Source organism: Aythya marila, assembly GCF_965140915.1.
Source record: "Aythya marila genome assembly, chromosome: 13".
Taxonomy (NCBI): Eukaryota; Metazoa; Chordata; class Aves; order Anseriformes; family Anatidae; genus Aythya; species Aythya marila.
Genome location: NC_139054.1, coordinates 406,052 through 427,191, shown reverse-complemented (window position 1 = coordinate 427,191; position 21,140 = coordinate 406,052). Strand labels below are relative to the sequence as shown.

Genomic DNA, 21,140 nt, shown 5'->3' with positions numbered 1-21,140 from the left:
TCCCATTAACGTGAGGATTTCCTTTCTATTTCCAGTGAAAGAATTTACATTTTTTGTACCCTGAAGACAACCCCACGCTCTTACTGCTTTAGCCATAGGCATTCCAGTCCAGATTACATGAACTCCCAAATGTTTTTGAGATCTAATTCTTATTCCTCAGTCTAGACCCATCATGCCCAGCTATTTCACTCCTGAGATCCCAACAATTTAAAAAATGCATTTCCTCTGCAGCAATTTTATTCCACATTAATATCATGTCTTTTATGTCTCATTATTTGGCAAATGTTAATTCCTACCCAGCAGTCCTGTGAAGCACAGAAATTGCTATCGTTAACCTCACTTTACAGAAAGGGGAGAGTGGAAAAATAAAGTGATTTGCTGAACACAAAGAGGGAGAATCTGTCAATGTGGGAATATGAGCTCAAAGGTCCACCTGTTGCCAGTATCCCAAGCCCCAGCTGTCCTTCTCCAGGTAGGCAACAGTCCCACACCACATTATAGTCACATCTTTTCTTTTTTTAATTCTACACAACCTTTTTAAAAATAAATTCTGGGATTCTTCAGGCATTAAGACAGTAAAAGAAGTCTTCCTTCTCTCACTCTTCTATCAGGCAGACTGGCAGCAAAGTCTTGAGACTTTCTGCATTCAGTGCCCCTTTCCATCAGCCTGAAGATTACACCATGCCCCTTCTTGGTGAGAGCACGCTCTGTATGCATGATCAGGCTCCACCTCTGACATCTTTGAGGTGGGATGGGTGCAGGAGCAACTTGAGCAGCACAGGGCTGCCCAGCATCTGCGTGGCTCTGCCTTCACCAAGGGTTTTGTGCGCAGTGGGAGCAGGCTGATGAGAGCTCCACGCACAATGCCAAGGTACAGTGATAATGTTGTTCCCTGACACAGTCATGGCTCTGACATGCAGAGATGGTATCTGCCGACTTCCCAGAAGCCAGGGCTTTCTCAGCTGTTTTTATTTTTGCTGAGTGACATGTTTGACAAATAGGAGCAGTTAGCTGGTTCCCAGCTGTCATGCAGCCGAGTCGCAAAGAACGTGCCGACAATGCTTGACACGGGAACAAAACAAGTGCTGCTTCTCAGCAATCGGCGTGTATCCGTTTTTAATGCTGCATATACTGGAAACTCATATCTCAGCTCACAGGAGACTGGATTGCCAAAATCTAGAACTCAGCTTGAGGAGGTGTCAGTAAAGATATTTCTGAAGCTCTGGACAAGCTCAGTCTGTGAAGTACAATAACCCTGAAAAACTGTTTGTACAACGCATTGATTTTGTCACACACATAGGATGCTGCAACCTGCAATTATAACTAAAGGCAAAGAAGAGTGTACACAACAGTTTAGGGTACACTTTTTTTCTGTCATTAGTGACAAATTTTTATTCAGACTTAAGAAAATTACCACATTGTACAATCAAGCCACTTAGTTTTTCTTTTCTCTTTCTCCCATTTTATTTCAGAGGGGATTTTATTTCTCTAATTAATTTTGCACTTTTTGGTGTGTTTATTTTTCTAAGAAATGCATCCATTAAAAGAGTTTCCTTGTAGCCTGAGGTATGGCTTTACCAGTAAAAAAAATCACCATAAAGATGCTGTTACTAACTGATTGCAGAAGGCTCAGTGGATTTAATGAGACTTCTCCAGCCTTTAGGATTCATAAATGACTAGGAGCAGACTGGACTGGGGTTGTGTTCCCAGCCCAAGTCTGTAACAGTCAGACCCAGAAAACATTGAAGTGTGTTTTTCTGGGGTCCGTACTTACCCATGTGATGATTAACTTCAGATATTTTGTACCTAATTAAAGGCCTTGAGCAACTTCAGCTGCTGCTGGAGGAAGAGAAGCAAGAACAGAGTTGCTCACTGCAAAGCCATGCATCCGGGAAGCAGAGAAGTGGTTCTGCCTCAGGAGCACAGCAAAAGGAAGACCCATGCTGTCACCTTTGGCCCAAAGAGACAAACAGAAAACAAATACCCTCCACTGGTTTTGCACCAATCTTTTCTGACAAGGTAGAAGCAGATCACAGGGTCAATTTGGGAGCACTATCAAGAGGAAGTATTAAGACATTAAATGCTTTCCTGACATGTATTGAAAGTTAAAATCGCATTAATAATTGCAGAACTGGGTTACAGCAGGCTTCCATTCACAGGCTATCAAGAAACCCAAACATGTAACTCATGGCGGTTTTGGGGTCATTTTCAGACCTTTAACTTTTGTTAAGCATTTGCAGAAACCTGAGGAAGACTCCAAGAAAGAAAAAAAAAATCTTTCTGATCATTCTACAAAGCCTGTATTTTTCTTTGACCTTTTTAATATTTGTTCGTATTTTAGCAACTGCATAACCAATCCAAACTTGTCTCCAAGTTGACAGAATTACTAGGATGTAGGCAGTTCTAACAACTGCTTGCTAAACATTATACAAATACAGGGGGAAACCATGACAGAGAGTGCAAGTCTATAATTTGCCTCCAGCTCTCTGTGCCTGCACTGCAGGCTATGCTCAGTTGAACGGGACGTGCCAGGCAGCAAACAGGAACTCCTGATGCTATCCAGGATGCTGCCTTTGAGGCTGGATGGAAACCTCCAGAAGGAAGTCAGGATTGCACACATCTCAGCACCTGAATAAACCCAGTTTTGGAGAAGCCTGGATCAGAGCCCGGGAAACAGGGAAGCAGCAAACCAACAAATGGAGAGCGAGGAGCAGAGAACCTGCAGATTCAGTGGGAGATGCGTTCGGCCCGAGAGCTCCAGAAACGGAACGAGTTAACAGGCTTGGTCTGTGCAGCTCACTTTTGGGGTGGTTCCCCCACCACCGCAGCCCACGGGTGAGCTCCTGCCAGGCCCCGGGGAGCAGCGCAGCGGTGACACCTGGTGGCCCGGCCGCGGCGCTCCAGGACGAGCGGCGGCGCCCCGCGGGGGGCGTCCCGGGGGCGTCCCGCCGGGCATCCCGGCCCGTCCGCGCACGGGGAGCTAAAGGCTGAGCACCGGCTGTGCGGCGGAGCTGAGGAGCGCGCTCCCCGAACCGGCACGGATCTTTCTTGCTGCTCGCTCGACAGCGCTCTCCTCCTGGAACAAGCGCCCAGACACTCAACTGGGACAACCAGAATAGAGACTCTGGAGCTGGGTTTATAAAAGCAAGTCTTTGTACAGTCCCTGCCAAGATCCCAGGCATATGCCACGCACATTCCTGTGCGAGACCATGGATTTCTTAGTGTTGTCCCCACCCCTCAGGCAGCAGAGGAGATTCACTGCCCCCAGAGGAGATGCTCACAGGGCTCAGCTGCACCAGCTTGGAGTGTGCACATCTCTTCCTACTTAGGTGGCCGTGCTGAGAGATGATTAGTCCTCTACTAGACTGCTAAGTAACTGATTCATTTTTAGATGATTTTTAGTTTCCACATAAAGTAGAAGAGCTTTCCACAGGAGGGTCTGTCTCAGGCAGTCTTCCTGTGTGGGCGTTTGCTGGAGGCAAGGGAACTCTTCAAGGAAGCAAAGTTCGCAGGCCAAAGTCTCCTTGGGCTTGGGAGGAGATCCTCCCACTGAGAACAACTTCCCCCTGCTGGGCAAATGATTTAGTTACACAGTTTGGGTATGAGTGTAGCTGTGATAATCACTCCAGTTCTGCCTGCAGATGGCTGGTGTGCCTTATGAAAGTTTACCTGGCCAAGCCACTCAGAAGACACCACTGAAAAGAATCTCTTTTCTGTGCCTTTATTCAAATTACCAACTTCCTAAGTGTACTGCCTCTTTTCAAAGCACATGGCTTTCATGTGCAAAGCATGTGGCAAGAGGGAGAAGGGGAACAGCACTGGGGTTATTGGGAGAACCAGAGAGGCATGCTCTACCACCAGAGCTTTTGGGCTTTGCTCCTGCTGCCGCAGTACTCCCTCAAGATAGATGAGGACACATGCATAACGGTGTCAGCCAGTTATGCTCCTGGCCCTTTAAGCCTCAATCTGAAACGTAATACTTCAGGAATATTATGGTTTAAACAATTTTAGTCAGTGAGTCAGTTCTGGATTAGCAGCCCACGGAGGGAGGGTAATCACTCTCCCTCATAAATTAGCAACCAACAAGCTCTTTCCTTTGATGAATGTTGTTTTAAAGACTCATCTCACTTACTAGCTCCAAGCACACTGTCCATTAATCATGGACAAGGAAAAATGCACCCTCCTCCCCCTCATGGCTTTGTTCCTAGGATGACTAGCTCAGCCTCACCAGGAGACAAAACAAATAGGAAGAAGGGACCAGAAAGGACAAGGTCCCACTAGTCACATGGAGAAGTGGGGATCATTATGGGAAGGTCACCTCAAGTAATGGGAAGGATGGGAAATAGCACAACTGCTTACAAGACTTTGACCTAAAAATATTCAGAAACAGCTAAACTTTTACCTGTCTCCAGAAAAGATCCTGTGCCAAAATACAGGCAGTTCCAAATCTGAGTAGAATAGGCCCTAATGGCCTCATCCTGACACCAGCTTATTGATTGCCGCACACCCTCTCAGTTTCACATGACCCATACTTACTTCCATTAACTCTGGCTATTTTACCAGTAATTAACTCCTTCACTACTTAAATGAGTTCATTTTCACTACAAATCTGTACCTGTAGTGTTCTCAGCAAGCTGTGATTTACTGAGGGGGAATAGCAGTTAAATAGACCATGACAGCAGGTGAAGCTGCTAATGAGCAGAGAATTTCCTTGCACCTGGTTTGGATTTCATTTCTCAGTCTCCAGAAACTGAAAAAAAAAAAAAATATCTGATTATCCAGTCTGGGGAGGGAGATTTTGGTGATACCACTGAAGAGCCTCTGGGCTTGACTTTGAGCAGAAAGTCCCAGATGGGTCCGTTAAGTATATTTTTATTCTAACTTGCAAGGCATCATGGAAGGGTGGTAACTGCAACAAGTGCCAAAATGTGATCCAATCTCATATAAGATCTTGAACCAAAATTGTGACCTAATACTGCTAGTTTCTGCAAACTTAGAAAAGTTCCACCACTCTTACTAGTATCTATGAAGGACATATTTCAAATGAGGCTTTTATGCTTATTTACATATAACCATATGCATATACACACATTTTCAAGAGGGAATAATTGGAAATCATGCTTTCTAAAATGTCATGGAACTAAAGAATGATGTTGCTTCATATTTGATTCAGAGCACGGGGAAGAATTCATGTCTGGTTTAGAAGGACTCGTGAAAATGCCTTTTTTTCCCTTGCCTGATCTGGCAGATGCTCAGCCCTTTTAAGAACTACACTGCCCAGATGTTCTGCTCCCATTATGATGTGAGTAGCAAAGGAATGCTGGTGACTCATAGCTGATTGCGTGCTCACAACATCATTTCTATTTATTCCTCATGGGCTTCTTGCCACCTTAATGTTGTCGCAGCTTGCACTAACAAACACATGCTTATTTGGAACTTAAAAAAAAAAACACCTCTTAATTCTTCCAGGTGACATTCATCTTTCTGGAAAGACTTTTTTCTGCCTTCTCATACTGTCTCCAAATTTCTTGAACCCATTCTTCTATACTGAGATCCCTTTCTAAACTGGACTTTCATTTGTCAATTGATCATTTAAGATGCTAGGCAAGGTTTTAAGATTTACAGTCAGTGCTAATCTTTTAGACTTCCCCATTTATTCAATAGGGTTGAAGACTCTACCAACAACACTGTTTCTAGAACTGCTTATTATTACTTTAAACCACTGCTTTCTTCTTACTAAAATTTAATGATTGGCAAATCAGTAAGATACATTAAAAAGGGAAAGTAAATCTTCATACTGCTTGTTTCACCACTATCAGCAGGGATAGGATTTCAGTTTTAAACTTCAAATGATGATGGGATATTGCTGCAGCATCCTCTCCTCCAGGAGGCCTCAAGACACGTTAACCAAGGGAATTACTATAGCATGTGTTGGTTAAAAAGTAGTATCTGATGCCTGCTGACACTCATGGCAAGGTGATTCCTTTTCTCCAATGCTATAATCCCAGAAAAATTTTATAAGGATTTTTAAATCCCTGTTTAGAACTCATTGATATTTGTTTCAATAGGCTTTAAATCAAGTAATAGCAAATCTGACAATCTTCCCGTGAACAATCAGGGCCAGACTGGATGGGGCTTTGAGCAACCTGATCTAGTGGGAAGTGTCCCTGCCCATGGCACGGGGGGGGGGGGGGGGGGGGGTTGGAATTAGATGTTCTTTAAGGTCCATTCCGAACCAAATAATTCTATGATTCATTGGGCCTAGCAAAGCACCAGTAGTTTTGCAATCCTTTCTTCACATTGTTTCAGTATTTTACATTTCAAAACCTTTTTCTGGGGTCTGCATTATTTTATAAAGTGCTCCCTGAAGAGGTTAAAGAAGCAGTTTATAGGAGATCATACTAGGCCAGCAGGCTCATTAGCAAAGACATTAAAAGCAAGTTTGAACGTTTCAGAATCAATATAGCCAAACTGCTGTGTCTCTCAAGTCTTTAGAATTGTCTATCCATGGGAGGAAACTGGGGCAAGTGCCTGGTTGCACAGACTGCACCAGAAGAAGCAATTTTCCAAGGGACAAGAAAGGCAGAGGAGGAACAAGGTGCATCTACAGCAGGGATTAATTTATTTCTTTGTAGGCATGCTAACTCAGTAAAAAAAAAAAAAAAAAAAAAAAAAAAAAAATCTTTTAACTGGGAGTGATGAAGTTGGTGACATGAACCCACAGGTGGGTTCAGGCTACAGCAACCTGATAGGAAGCCTTAACTCAGGCAGCCGGAGGACTGACAGGGAGAAAAAAATATGGCTTTTCCATGTCTGTCCTGATGAAAGAAACACAAGCTCTTTGCTTAGAACAGCAAGAGATTCCTATACAAAAATAAAAAAAAAAAAAGAAAGAAAAACCAAGCAGAAAATAGGGTGTCCACAAAAGAAAATTATAAAATATGATTTTAAGTTTCTTATAGAAAATTTTCCCCTGAGGTTTATTCAGTTAAAAATAGCTTAAAATATAAACAACCATTATATATAAAAAAAATGATTCTTACATGGCAGTTGATGATTCCTTTTTCTGGCTAGATCTCTAGTGAAACAAGTATTTTCATAAAACATTTTTCAAGTCTTCTGTGACAGACCATTGGCATACCGGCTTCATGTGCTCTTAATACTTCCATTTCCTGCCTTAACTCCCTGTGACAAGTTATCCCAGGCATTTTTGAGAAACTTGCAACAGAAGAGGCTGCCAAGGAATAGCAGAACCCCCTGGGATCCCTACTTTTGCCTCATACATTGGTTATAGATCACTTCATCTCTAGCAAGTGATGCCAAAACCAAAATCACCAGGTCCACCAGCAGCACAAACAGATCCAGTTACCACTTGCTAAAGGTGCTCAAGGCCATTCCTGCCCCAGACCCGCTGGGAGCCCTAGGCAGGGAAAAGTTCTGTACAGATACCTCTGTGTGGACATTACTAAATAATATGGCTTAAGATATTATGGCAAGCAGCAGGTGTGAACAGCCTAGTATAAAAACAAAGGGCTTTACAGGAAACATGAATGCCTCACTATGCATTGCCTTAGCAAACAGGCTAGAGTGATACTGGGGTTACTTGCCTCTTCAGGTAGCCACAAAGGTACCACAATGATAATGGAGTTGGGGAGGGTGGTGGGTCAGGGGAAGTGTTTTAATAGACAAGTCTTTTTTAAAAAACTTTTTATTTTTATTTTTGTCTTTTCCTACTATCATAGGGAAGGACAAGATGATACATTTCATTTGAAAATCTTGGATAACAAAGAAAATTGAACTGATATTTATACACACATGCTAATTATCAGAGACATCAGTACATCACAATGTGAATTTCCTAGAGTGAGAATGTAACAAAATTCATGTTGCTAGGTACCTTGCTTCAGGAACTGCTGTTTGAAAGCCCAGCCAGCTCCAGCAAATTTTAAAAAGGCAAAACCATATTTAATCACAGTAGTGACCATGTTCACAGTCAGGCTCCAGAACTGCAAAGGCTAAAATATAGAGTTAAAAAGCCTTCTAGGAAGAAACAGACATCTGGTGGGCAAGAGCTGAGATTTTTTTTCCTGTTAAAAGAGGAACAACTGAAGCAAAATTATCACATCAACTTTTAGTCCTGACTGTGAGCCTGAGGGGTGGAAGCCAGCTCTTTTTTAGAGATCAAGCAAGAAACAAAAACTCATTTCTAGTTACAAGAAGAGGTTTCTCAGAACACATCTAAAACCTGCTCTTGGAAGCTCAAGGCAAAGCAAACAGTCCTTGAATTTCTGCTACCCAGATGTGCCCAGGGTGGCAATTGACAGTGCCTAGCTTTCTATAAATCTATGCTTCCCCAGAATTCCTTTTGGTACCTTTCACAACAGTACCCAGAGGAATTTGGTTTAACATCTGCTCTTTTCAGTTTTCTAAGGCAAACTCATCACTGTCTGTTCTCCTGCAGGGTAGGAGACCAACTCAAGAAACCAGAGAAAAGGCACAAACAAAAGAGAATGAACCATACTGTGGTTACAAACTCACCCTTCTCTAGCAGAGCTGGGCAGACTGGGCTTCACTGCCTGCTAGGAGCAGCAGCAGCAGGGCAGCACACTGAGGAACAGGAGCTAAAGGAGCTGTGGGATCAGGGAGATGAGGCCTGGCTGATTGGGCAGGAAGGTGCAGCTTGTTTGGGGGAAACACAAAGGCCCACCTGAGGAGGGCTGCCACAGCTGACAGCTGTCATCATAGGATCAGGTAGGTAGGAAAAGGCCCATAAGATCGTCAATAAGGTTTGAGTCCTTTTCTCATGTTATTTCACAGCATCTGTAACTTCAGTCTTCTGCCAGCATTTTGTGACCTAAATTTACAAGGCCCCTCACTAGAAGTCCACTTTAGCTCTGACGTGCATTAGAGGTGAGAGAAGAGGAACAATTCTGGGACTTGGGCAAAGTTGTACCTTCCTGTAAAGCTCTGGCTTTAACCTCTGAGCCCTGAAGCATCTCTCTGAACAAGGATTGCAGCCTGGGTAAGTGACTGTGAGTAATCTTGTTTGGCTGGTGTTTTTCTGAATTTATCAACTTTTAACTTTTTGATGACCTTCCTTCCTCCCCCTATTCCTGAGTAAGTACAAACATTGTAAATTATATGACTCTTGAAAGCAGGAGCTGGCAGTGTGTGTTAAAGCAACTGTCAGGAGTGTCATTTCAACTCGAGATGATGACAACCTCTCAGTATTCTTAATAATGCTCCTGAGTGCTTTTTTTTTTTTTTTTTTTCTTTTTCCTTTTATATAGAAATAACAATGGAGAAAAAAAAAGGAAGAGATATGTAATGAGAAATGTGTAATTTTGCTTTTACAAAATGCTTTAGTTGAAGGCTTGGACTTTTTTGTATTATATGAAATGATCAAACATTGTTGCTTGTGTTGATGTAACAAGAAGGGAGCACTGCCCCAGAAGATTAGTGGAAAGACCCAACCCCACAGCTGGAAAGTCAAAAAATAGCCCGGGGGCATATAAAGCAGGGTATTATGGTGGAGGCATTAATGTAGCCATTAAGTTTGTGACCATTGCTATGCAACACATTATGTTCTGCTAGGCCACACCTGGTTAAAAGATCATCCCCTGCAGTCTCTCATTCTCAGGTAGCAGAGAGGCAGAGGTGATATGCTGTGAACGACAGGTTACAGCAGCACCTGAAACGCAGGCTGGCTGAGCACGTGGCTGCCTATTCCCATCAGATGGACCTGCTGCACATTAGGCCCAGGTGTATCTTCAGAAAACCTTGCTTTGACCACATTTAGCTATTGTACAACAACCTATAGTAAAGTCTCTAAATTCAGCTACATGGCAAAGAAATGTTTTTTAGTCCTTTCCCAAAAGCTGTGGAAACAATTCATGGTTCATAGTAATTTATGTATGGTCTGCTTCTGCCACCCTTCCACACACACTGAGCCGTGCCTTATTCTCCATCCAGGGCTGGTTTGTGTTGAGATGCTCCTTACTGCCTGTCAGTAAATGTGGGAGAGTCCGACTCTTGTTGCTAGAGACAGCAGGATCTCCAGGTTGGCAAAAGAAGAGAAAGAAGAGCTAATGTCAAATAATAGCAGTATTCAGTACTTCAAACATTTGCAGAACCTTTGCAAATACTAAGAAATTGCTTACAATATTGAGGATGAGTAGGTGTTAGTAAGGTATGGGTTTGATCTCTGCTGTACTCCTTCAGAAAAGCTTTACCAAGGCATTAATTTAAAAGATTTGACTGAAGTTTATGTTTTCAGCTTTCACATGCTGAAACTGGGTGGGGGAATGGGATTTTGATGGATGTTGTAAGGGAGGTGGGCAGCTTCTGTGCGGAGCTGAGCCTGGCTCCCCAGCCTGGCTGGATCTGTCCTGCCCAGCACCTCGGTCTGCCCCTCTACCAGAGGGAGTAACGGCACCGTGATGTGCGGGGACAAACAGGTGGCAGATCTTGCTTCAAATCTTTCCCCTGTAGTCTGTGCTAGTCGCACCTTGCTGCTTGTCCTGGGGTGGAACAGGTTTTCAGAAATGTGCAGAGCAGTGCAAAGCACTTCTTGTTTTCCTTTCAGGCTGGTGGCACACACATGGGAACCCTTCCTGGCTTGTTCAGAAAGCTGCTGAAGGCAACCAGCCCATTGGGTGCTGGTCTGGTCTTACTGCAGGCTGCCGTGTGCTGCAGTGCATGAGCTTTAATTCATCCATCCCTTCACAGCACGTCTTAGTGACCAGAGTGCTAGGAGAAAAGCTGGAGCAAGGCACACGAGCCTTTTTCTCCTGTGGTCCCATCCAGCCACAGGCTGGCCATTTCTCTTCATTCTGCTCTTCCTGAGTTAGTCCAAATCACTTATTCACACCTGTGATGAGGAGGAACATCACTTTATGTTATTATTCATCCACAGATTTTTTTTTTAGTTATAACTTTTTAAAATTGTTCTCGCAAGACTAAGGCAATACCTCCTTTCTGATACTTTCTGCATAACGTTATGTTCTTAGCATCCTTTTTTCTGTCAGGTGATTGACAGAAACAAACCTTGCATGCATTGTGCTTTCCATATAAAAATATGGATGGAGTCTTGTGATTTTAAGACTAATGTCTTCTATAAGACTTAATGTCTTCTCCCAAGAGGACTTGGGAGAAGAGTGGACAAAAGACAGCACGTCCACTCATAAGAAAAAATGGAGAAAAAAATGCATGTTGTTCAAAACAGCCTTCAGAGCAGCAATCAGACTCTAGAAGACATTAATGAAAGGGGGGAAAATCTGTGGGATTTCTCTGTTTTAACTTCCCTGGGGCAATTGTTTTCCAATCATGAGCTTTTGTGTATGTTTAGGTGCAATAGTATTATTAGTAAACAGTCAGAAGCTGGAAAGGAGATATATTTTTATGTCAGAGGACAAAACCCAACGCTGTCAACATTTGGTTCAACTTCACTGCAAATTTGTCACCTACCTTGTCTTTTTTTGGAGGGGTCCAAAGTTTTACATTCAATGTGTCAGTGGTATTTGGCTGCTCTGTGCATTGGCTGACCACTGCAGTTTAGCCGTCAGGGCCTATTTTTAGCTATATGAATAACGAAGAATCCTTTTGGAGTGGATCCTGAAATGTCCTGAGACTCAACCAGAATGCGATAGTGGCACTCAGTGGAGCTTACTTGCAAGTGGCTTATTTGTCCATTTGCACAGTACCTTTTTTATCCCAGTGTTTGCAGTGAGTCACATTTCCTCTGCCCACTGTTTCCTTGTAAAAAGTAGTATAATAATGAGGTACTCTTTTGCTAACTTAGTATTCAGTGTAGGTCCAGGAAGTTAAGCTTTTCTATTGATTGTTTTCTATGGTTGTGAGTACAAAAGACTCTGCCAAAGTCTCCTCTGCCAGCCTGGCTTGTTAAGAGCCATCGGTGAAGTGTGTTTTGAACATAATTGCTTCACTTCCTTTGCTATCTGCACTATCACTTCTGAGAACTCAGGACTCATTGTAGTTATCCAGCTGGGCTGCATTAGGAACTCGAGGCCAGGTTACCTTATCTTATTTATTTTAATGTGTTCTTTTAACTTAGATACAGAACTCCTCAGATATATGTTATGTCTGAGGCCCCAGAGACCTGTGCCAAGGCAGTAGGCAAAGCTCCAGAATTACAGCACTAGCATTAGCAACAAGTGATTTAAACAGAGGCACACCATCAAAAAAGGATGGTTGTTTAGTAAATCAAGACTTCAGGTTTCTTGAATTGAGAGTGAACTTCCAGGGACATGCATGTGCAACCACAAATAACCTCTCTATGGAATTTGTTTCAATTGTTCATGTTGTAGATGACTGAAATGCTCAAAGTAGGTGCTCACACTCGTATGGTATTTCTTAAATCTAATACCATTTGATATTATTTTAAAAATTCCGAGTGGAGAACTACTGAAAAAAAAAACAGCACTTTAATAAGATATCTGTGTGTATGATAACCTTTATTCTACTTTTCATTCCCAAAGCAGACTGAAAAGTAATAAAGTTACCGTTCTCAGGTCAGGACTTGGAGGACAGACTTGTCTCCAGAGTAGGACACCCCTTGCTGTCTGTTTCTGCACTTGCACCAGACACCTCAGCGGACGCAGCGACAGAACCACTTCTCCTAGATGAGGGTAGCACCAGGTCAACTACTTGAACAACTTATTGGTCCTGCAGTCTGCTGCCACGTGGAAGATGCCCGTCAAATGCTTGACATTTATTTTGATTTTTCCTGACCTTGCCATGTTTCAGTTTTACCCGTGTCTAACCTCAGCCAGCAATGCTTCATCAAATGCCATTTCAGCCAGACTCCAGCTAATACTTTGAGCCCCGCTTGATGAGTCACACAAGGAAGCGCTGTAACGAGAGATTATTCTACAGCGTGCTGCCTCTGCGTGGCCTTCAGAACAAGTAAGCAGCTTTCGGTGCCTCTGCTTTGTCCAGCAAGCTGGCACTTCTCCTGGGACCCGCTGGAGCTGCCGTTCCGAGCAGCGGAGGCACGGCGGGGCCGGACCCGCGGGCACCCCGCGGACACCCCCGGGCTCCCCCGGCCCCCGGCCGCAGCGCGGTGTCGCGGCGCCCCCTGGCGGCAAGGCGGGGGGGTCCCGCCGCTCCCCCCGGCCCCTGCTCCGGGAGCGGCGCCGGTGTCGGACAGGTTGGACACTGGGCAAGCAGAAGAGGGGTGGGAGCCGCCCAGTCAAATGGAAATACAAGAAGAGTGTGGGGAAAAGCAATGACATTTCTGGCAATCGGTGACTAACTCCGGATGAGGTTATTCATCTCCGGTTTTTTTTTTTGTTTTTGTTTTGTGTGTGTGTATTTTCTTTCCTATTGCTCTTTCCTCTCTTGAAAAACAAGAGGATTGACAACCAATGGTATGTGCTCATGAAAGAAAATATTTTAAGTGCAGCTCTTGCAACAGCATAGCTTTCAAAACAGCGCGCTGGAATTGACCAGGCAGACACAAGTTTAATTTTATCCTCTGGTAGGTTCAGAGCTAATTCTAAGCTGCCTCACATACTGTAGGAATCCATGCAGACTATATTCCCCTGATGTGTTAATTCTTTATCTGATGAAACTATTCTGACCTCCTCGTTCCTTCTTGACAGCCATCCCAGTGCCACAGGGAGCTGACCTGGCACTGGTGGCATGCACTGCACCTGCGGGACTCAGAAGTTCTCCCTGCTGGTGCCAGGCAGCCGGCAAGGCAGGGGTCAGAGCCCTCGTGTTGTTGCAGTGCTTGCAACACATGCATTGGCAGACACCTCCAGGTCTAGTGCAATGCTGCAGCTGGCAGTTCTTCCTTTCCCTGTCTGTCAAACAAGAGCAGAAGAAGGCAAGTGCTGATGGTGGGGCCCCCTATTTCCCTGTCTATCACAGCACTTTCAGAGGCTGCAACAAAGCTTGAGGTATAAATGTTATTCCAGGCTCCAGGCTTTGCTCTTCTGTCTGAAATGCTTCTTTCACCCTAAGCCATAGCCATGGATCATGGTCTGTGAATGCTGTAAGATGGGCGAGGTACACATTGTGAAATCCCCACCATAGCCAGGAGGAGAGTGGCCAAAACCTCAGTGATGTGGAGAGAGCAGGTGGGGACTGAAATGGCCTGTCCTGCAGGCAGCCAACACAGACTCACACTGTGAAGACTTCCAATGCCAAACACCAATTGTCATTGCCTCTGGAAAAGCAACTGGCATTTACTACAGAAGGCTTGAACCTGATCAGGAAACTACAGGAATAATGAAAATTTCTGGTCCTTTAACATAAGCAGTGAGTTGTCAAAGCCACCTTCATCTGAACCTCCTAGTGTTTTTCCTCCCATTTGGATTCCAGGTACAGTAAACACAAGTATGATTTCATGAAACAACATTTTTATTACATCTTTGCCTCTGACACTGTTTACAACATTCTTGGTTTTTCTCATTTCCACTCTGCTCTAACACTCAACACCGGAGCATTGCGTGGGTCCTGTGTGCGGAGCCAGGCACTGCAAGAGAGCTCTGCGCTCTCCCTTGTTGAGTCATTCACTATTGCAGGAGGTGCAAGTGATTCTTCACCACCCTGAAAACAAATAAAGAATTTGGAACAAGTTGAAAAGTTAAAATGTAACATGGTCATTAGTCTGCAGTAGAACTAGGGAAAACACAAAAAGAAAGAAGCTTCCTCTCACAACAAGCTGTGAGAAAAACAATGTCTCTTTATTTCCATGGTCCTTTGGTGGGAGTACTTCAGCAGACCACACCAGCAAGGTAGATAAGGTGACACTTCACAGCTGGGCAAGCAGGTGCTGAGAGCTGAAGTCATCAGCCCAGAGCTCCCTGGTATGACCGGAGAGCTCTCGTCATAGCAGGGAGCTCTGGGCTGAGCCCAGCTTCTGGGGAGAAACTGTTCTCTGTCGTTACAAACCTGCCTTTGCACTCATCCCAAGCTAACCGTGGCTCCTTGCAGGGAGGAACAAAGCTGTTTTTATTTTATTGGGAAATCATCCCTGGAATACTGCTGCCACTGCCTTACAGCTTCTAACACACTCCTTTTCCACAGACAGGAAGACAAAGAGTCTAAAGAATATGAAGTAGATGGAAGATTTAATTTCTGACTGAATAATTTTCATTTTTCACGAATTATCATTTTGTCAGGAAAATGGTTTGTCAGAAAAGCTCTGCCAGTTTGGTCTACACACAATACCCTCCTTTGCCTAAGGACATTATAGAGCTAGCTGTCAAGTGATGATTTAATAGACCCAAGGGACATTGCTAGTGGAGGAAGGTGACTTTTTCATCTCTCATGCATGGGTGGCTCATGAATATACATGCCACTTGTTGTACACAACCTTTCTACTTAAAGAATCCACTCTTCAAGAAGGACAGAGTATGAAGTCAAGTTGAGGGGCCACTCCTAGCAAAGGAAGCAGAGGACTGGAGGAGTCTCAAGAAAACAAACAAACAAACAGGAAAATGGGGAGGGAAGATCAACATTCTTGTGTTAACAGGCTGGCTGAGCTCTGGAGCTTATAGACCAAGGCTTTGATTCTGGGAAGCAAGAGGTGGGAATCCAATGCAGAGAGAGGGTGCAGCTGGAAAGGATGGGGCTATTTGGCACAGAGGATGAGTGAGAGGAGAAACCAGAGGCAGTGGAAATACAAGAAGCAGGGGCAAAAAAATAAGCTTAGCCTTGGAGAAGCTGAACTGAGAAGTGTTTATTTAAAATAACAAGTTGTAGGTGAGAGACTGAGCAAGAAGAAAGAACTTGATGGATCCAAAACCAAACCTGGGTGTCCTGAATACCAGTAAGGCATGGGACCACTGAGCGAGAGGGGTACAGGACAGGGTAGAGCTATCCGCAGGAGTGAAGCACAAGGGCTGCAGAGTGACTGCATGCGGAGAGCACAAAGGGAAACTTGGTTACCTGTGCTAAAGTCTCACGAGGGCTCTGAGAGAAGTAAAACAGGGAAGGAGCCTTTTGCCCTTCACTGTGAGGGGTCGAGGCAGGTTCAGGGGAAAGCGGGCCAGTCGCATCGGGAAATGAGTCACACACAGCCTTTGCTCTGAGCCCAACTTGACATGAGCTGAGAACACTGAAGGTATTAGGAAGGCCAAGTCCAAGTCACTTTTAATCTTCAAACTAACAAGACAGACTTTTTTTTTTTCACTGTCAGAGTCTGTGAAGAGAAGAATGAGCTTGAGCAGTAAGATTTTAAGGATGTTTCCTTCTTAAATTTGTCTGTAGTTCCTCCAGGTGGGAGTCATGTGTCTGGCATTAATCATGCAGGATCTGGGTGCACTGTGTGAGATGACAGCTGCCCCCCTCTGTGACAGCAGCCCCCGAGAAGCTGCTCCTTCTGTTCCACACATAGGACAAGCAATTTGCTGGAGGTGTCTGTCTCCACTGACTACGGCAGGAGGATAGTTTAGACACCTTATTTTAGAGATTTAGGATGGAACAGGCTGCATAGTTTACACGTACTGTCAGGCACGCTAGTTTCAGGTCACAAAACCCTGTATCAATGGGAAGACTTCTGACAACCTGTAAGCCGAGACAGAGGCTTCAGTCTGAGATGCTCCCTCCCATAGCAGACGGGCTGGGAAGGACCCATCAGGAGGCAGCAACCACCCACTCAAATTTATTGAACGAGAAAGTGAGGCAAAGCCATGCTGCCTGCATAAGCCATGCTCTCTGAGCTGCTTTATTAAGAGACATTTGACATGTTGATACAAGAAAATGGCCTTTTCAGAGGTACTGAAGGAAGAGCTCAGTCCTGAGCAGGGCCTTGTCAGAAAACTTCAGTCTGCTCAGGATCCCTGCCAGGCTGTGAGAAGTGTCACAGGCTCTCCATCAAGGCACCAGCAGAAGTGGTTTCTAGTCTGTGAGAGAGGCAGCAAGCACTTTATTAACAACATCCAGCAGTAACAAGAAACAACATTTAGGTCTTGTGCACAGTGGTGCACTAAGGATTTTGACTGTCGATATACTCTGTAATTAGATTTTGATTCTCAGGACCAGAAGTTTCCTTTGGATTTTGCATTAAAAGCTAATAGTGGAGGAATCAGTTCCAATGTACATTGGGGTAAAGGTCAGTAGGACAAGTTACACAACAGAGCTGAGCTGAGATCATCCCTCTTTGGAAACCTCTGCCAGGAGATACTAAAGACATGACCTTCCTGTTCCAGGCTAGCTCTAAGTGGGTTATTTCTGATAACCACCATTGAAAAAAGGGGGGAGGGAGGGGGGAGGGAGGGGGAAGAAGAAAAGCAAGTACCAGTTCCTTGCACAATGGGAGAAAACCCACATCTCGCTCTGGTTTCAGTGACAGGGTGAGCAAATTGCTTCTTGAAATGCTTTTTTAGAAGGGGAGAGAAAAATCTTTCCTATCGCTGCAGACCAGTTTAAACACTTAAAAAGATATTGATCTGATATTATGCGATTTCCATTGTTCCAAGGCTCAAACACTAAATGCATGAGTATCTCTGGGAACATTCTGAAACTTGTCATTCTGCTGGTTGTTGTGCTTCTTGGCTCTGGCTCTGATTCAGAACCACTCTCTAATTCTTAGTATCTCAGCTCTGGTTTTATGGAAGCTTTTATGTGGATAAAACCAGCTTTATTTTCATGCTTATTTAACGTAATGCTTTCCTTGGGAAATAAGGTGCAATGTGAGTTTTGAATCAGCAAAACATATAAAGTTACTTCCAGCTACAGATCATTCAGCAACTTTTGAATTGGTAGTGACCCACACTGCAATCAGTTTTTATCGCTTGAAAAGTCTGTTTTATGCCTCATCAAAATGTTCTGGAATAAAACAAAGCAAACCACAAAGAGAATAAACCTCTGAACTTTAGCAAATGGACAGAGGTATCATCTGAAACTGTAGAATGCGTTTATAGAAGTAAAATAGTTACAGCATTGGTAGTGCCAACCTTCAGTGAGGTCTGGACCTCGGTGTGACACATTCAGGCTGAAAAATAGACTTCAGTCTTGCAGGCCTTTGGACTTGCAGTGGGTGAGAAGTGACATGCACCACAGCATGTGGTATGTGTCACCTCCAGGTCCTCAGAGCTTTTGTGAGTTCCCAACACATCAGTCCCCTCCTGGTCCCCATCCTGCCTCTCCTTGCTCTGTGCCCATTTTTGAGGACATGCTTTTACATCTTTGTTTGTGTTGACATACCCAAGAACAGCATCATGTCAATAAACAGCCTGTCAGATTTTAAGCAATCAATGCGATAGCTTCACACTAGATTTCTGTAAGTTGAATGTCAATAGGAAACCCATTTACTCTTGTCCACTTCTTGTCAGAAAGATATTAAAAATGAAAATGAATTAGGGAAATTTTAAGGGTCAGCACAGATACTGCAGATGAGGATTTTCCACTCAATAAAGCTGAAGAAATTTGTTCTAAGAAAAAAAATAATGGGTTCTCATTTTGTCATGTAAAATATTGGGTTTGCTCTTTCACATCTTCACAGACAACAACATCTGCACAAATAATGGATTTGTGACAGTTATACCTTTCTTGTAAAGAAAATAAAATAATCAACAAGGAACAATTCTTGTCTGAGTCCGTGACCAAAAATTTTAAAAATGAACAAAGTCCTCAGTAGAAATAAAGAGTTGCTATTAGTTTTACCAGCTTAATAGTTATACAGTTAGCTAATGATTACTTGACTAGCGAACTTCTATCCTGCACAATTAGCACTGGAATATTTAGCAATAGCAATAATCCAAAGCTGAGTCTAAATTCAGGTTGCCAGTCAGACAACTTTATAGCAGTGTGACTGGGAGCATTTTCTCTTCCTTCAGGAGAAGACAAAGCTGACAGCCTTACAAGTGAAGCTTCACATTTCTTCCTTTCACTGTTAGAATCATCCTCTATGGATGGATGTATTTCCTCATTTCCCTTGATTACATGTAGCTTTCTGTTTCTACTTCTCTCTTTCTCTAAATAAAGGCATTTGGTCTTTATTACGGGAGAACCACAGTGCTTTGTGCCGTAATGGTGCTGTAAAGTGAACCCAATTAATGGACCCAGGTCTAACAGCTCCGGATGTGACTAACCCTGCTCGCCCCTGGCATTACTCACATCCTGTACCAGAAGGTGAGGACACCTCTTTGGTCTCTCCCTCTGCGGCTGGGGGCAAGTCACAGAGAAATGAATTGTCCTTTGTGCCCAGGGCTCGATGCAGAGCTGCCTGAAGTTAGTGAGGGCTCTTCCATTGAAGGACTTCAAATCAGGTTATGTAGGAAGGAAAAGAAAAGCATTGTTGCTTTTAGCTTTTGCTTAAGGAGTAAAATACAACCATGGGAAGAAATTCAGACCTCTGATTTTTTTTCAAGTATTACATAGAAAAGAAATAAGGTAATTTCTGCAGCATAATGTGGTATGGCACAGACCATTAGCACACAAAAAGGACAATTCCATCTTCAGAGAAGTTGCTTAGTGCCAGACGTGCTTTGCCTATGTTACTGAGAAAGATGAGTATTTCTGCTGTGCTACATGGCCATATTGTTCTTCATGAAGCTTTCATAAGAGCATGTCTTTTATTTCCAAGGAGAAAAATAAATAATTTTCCCAGAATCCTGTGTATAGAGATCTTGCTCTGGTTTCACAGAGTATTTCACACCATCAAGAGCGATTAAAATCCTGACAGGTGCTATGAAACACTGAGCCACCACCCAGGCCCACAGCTCCTGGCTGTCAGCTGCTCCTCTCTGCAAAACGAAGCTGCTCGCCTCCTCCTGTGCAGCAGCAGCACAGGGCAGGCCATGCAGCAGGGGCCCGGCTCTCCCACCAGCTCTGGCCACAGGAGCAGGTGCTGGGGCAAGGTGCCTGAGCATGTTCATGCCCAGCCCCTCTTGTGCTGCATGGCTTGGGATGGGGTTCGGAGCAAGCAGTGCTGGCCCCTGTCTCCTGGTTGAGCTTGTAGTCTGTGTCGCAGCGACCCTTCCTAACAGGGCTTTGCAGTGGGGCTGAACAGAAAGGGACTGGCCTTGGTGCTGCCTCAACCACCTCCTAGCGGCAACAACTGGAAAAAAACATCTTGGCTTTGCTGTTGAGTAGTGCACTGCTTCATAGGGCCAGGTCACCGTATTCTGTGAATTACTGTATTTACTGCTTACCTTAACAATGTTGTATTCAGTTGCTTTATGTTTTTGTTTGTTTGTTTTTAACAACAGTCATTTTGTTTAAAGAAACACTGCAGACAGTTACTCTATAGAAATTACATTTGCATTGGTTTGAATTCCAGTTTTTCCAGAGAACTTAGTCATCATATCAGGTTTATGCTTCTTAGTTGTAACATAAAATGAAAGACTCAGATGTCTGCCTCCACTGTGCCAGCTCCGTTCAGAGCTCCACTTACACTTGTTTATTAATGTAAGTAAAATAAGCGCTCAGATGATAACGCCTGCATGAGAAAGTCTGTCAAACACATTTCTTGTGAGTGAATTAGAGAAGATATCTGAGTCCTGGGTGCTCGTTCTCTGAAGACATTCTTTAAATTCAATTTCCTTCCCTAAGCACACCCTTCTGCACAGTAATTCCCACAGACATGACAGTTACAAGGTATTGCCATTTGCAAGAGGCAAGCATTTACTTAAAGCACTAGAATTGGATATGCCAGTGTGTTTTGCAGTATCCCAAGTGATGTGTCATCTCTGCTCCTTGTATGGTGCACCGCTCGTCTCTCCCCTTCCAAATCTTACAAGATTTGCCTTACAATTACTCCTCCCTCAGCTTCACAGTTTCCTCATTAGATGCAAACACAGTATCAGGCTACACGTTAACAGGCTCTGTACCTATCATTAAAGTATCTTGATTTCCAGATTTATAATATTTTGCACTCAGACTCACATGTTCCTTGTGGCCAATACCTAGGACAGGTTCCTAGTGGCCAACACCTCCTTGGTCACCATGTCCACGCTGTCACCACAATTCAGACTTCACCATCTCTGTGTGCTTGCGTACTGGTTTTATTTTTAGCCAGGTTTTCATGGACAGCTCAAGAGAGCCATATTTCTGCATGGACCTTACACCCATTCGTGAGTTTGCAAGCCACCCTCTCTCACACATGGAGCCACCCCCCCAGTTTGCTTGCCTACAGTTAGCCAGTGTTCCCAGCACAAACTGGTCAC

General features: G+C 44.0%; 1 long non-coding RNA gene across 1 annotated transcript in view; it reads left to right on the top strand.

The window, feature by feature from the left end:
* The window catches only part of LOC309883226, a 28,291-nt gene extending 15,742 nt beyond the window's left edge, over positions 1-12,549 (top strand). Inside the window, exons 2-3 of the long non-coding RNA XR_014318416.1 lie at positions 8,818-9,022; positions 12,531-12,549. This is a non-coding gene — a long non-coding RNA (uncharacterized lncRNA). The remainder of the gene's footprint in view (positions 1-8,817; positions 9,023-12,530) is intronic.
* Positions 12,550-21,140: the final 8,591 nt, after the last annotated feature.